A 1,225-nucleotide genomic window follows, 5' to 3' on the forward strand; every position below is an offset into this window, starting at 1 on the left:
GAGACTTTTGTTGATCCTTCCATGAGAGATTTGGATGATTTCTCCATGAGGGGTTATAGGTGTTTCTATATGGTTCACCCATGTAATTCACCTCTGCTATTGCAGGGTTCTCAGGATCATAAGCTTCTTCTTCAGAAGATGCCTCTTGAGTACTGTTGGATGCAGCTTGCATTCCATTCAGACTCTGAGAAATTATATTAACTTGCTGAGTCAATATTTTATTCTGAGCCAGTATGACATTTAGAGTATCAATCTCAAGAACTCCCTTCTTCATAGGCGTCCCATTACTCACAGAATTCCTCTCAGAAGTGTACATGAACTGGTTATTAGCAACCATGTCAATGAGTTCTTGAGCTTCTGCAGGCATTTTCTTTAGGTGAATGGATCCACCTGCAGAAGTATCCAATGACATCTTTGATAGCTCAGATAAACCATCATAGAATATATCCCGGATGGTCCATTCTGAAAGCATGTCAGAAGGACACTTTTTGGTCAGCTGCTTGTATCTTTCCCAAGCTTCATAGAGGGATTCACCTTCTTTCTGTCTGAAGGTTTGAACATCCACTCTAAGCTTGCTCAGCTTTTGAGGAGGAAAGAACTTGGCTAAGAAAGTCGTGACCAGCTTATCCCAAGAGTTCAGGCTATCTTTGGGTTGAGAGTCCAACCACACTCTAGCTCTGTCTCTTACAGCAAATGGGAAAAGCATGAGCCTGTAGACTTCAAGATCTACTCCATTAGTCTTAACAGTATCACATATCTACAAGAATTCAGTTAAGAACTTAAAAGGATCTTCAGATGGAAGTCCATGAAACTTGCAGTTTTGTTGCATCAGAGAAACTAGCTGAGATTTCAGCTCAAAATTGTTTGCTCCAATGGTAGGGATAGAGATGCTTCTTCCATGTAAATTGGAATTTGGTGCAGTAAAGTCACCAAGCATCCTCCTTGCATTATTATTATTTTCGGCTGCCATCTCCTCTTCCTGTTCAAAAATTTCTGACAGGTGCTTGCTGGATTGTTGTAATTTAGCTTCTCTTAGTTTTCTCTTCAGAGTTCTTTCAGGTTCTGGATATGCTTCAACAAGAATATTCTTGTCTTTGCTCCTGCTCATATGAAAAAGAGGGGACAGAAAAATAATAATAATAGAGATCCTTTTTGCCCAAGCATAGAGGTTCCCTTATGTGAGTAGAAGAAATGAAGAAGAGAAAATCTGAACTCAGAGAGAGAG

The 1,225-nt window shown here is 39.9% G+C and overlaps 1 non-coding gene across 1 annotated transcript; it reads left to right on the plus strand.

The window, feature by feature from the left end:
* The first annotated feature begins 466 nt into the window (after nt 1–466).
* Nucleotides 467–574, plus strand: LOC148565675 (small nucleolar RNA R71). The gene has a single exon (XR_015884934.1). It is a non-coding gene; the product is annotated as a small nucleolar RNA R71 (small nucleolar RNA).
* The last annotated feature ends 651 nt before the right edge of the window (nt 575–1,225 follow it).

The sequence above is a fragment of the Arachis ipaensis genome, chromosome B5 (genome assembly GCF_059453495.1).
Source record: "Arachis ipaensis isolate K30076 ecotype BB chromosome B5, ASM5945349v1, whole genome shotgun sequence".
NCBI lineage: Eukaryota > Viridiplantae > Streptophyta > Magnoliopsida > Fabales > Fabaceae > Arachis > Arachis ipaensis.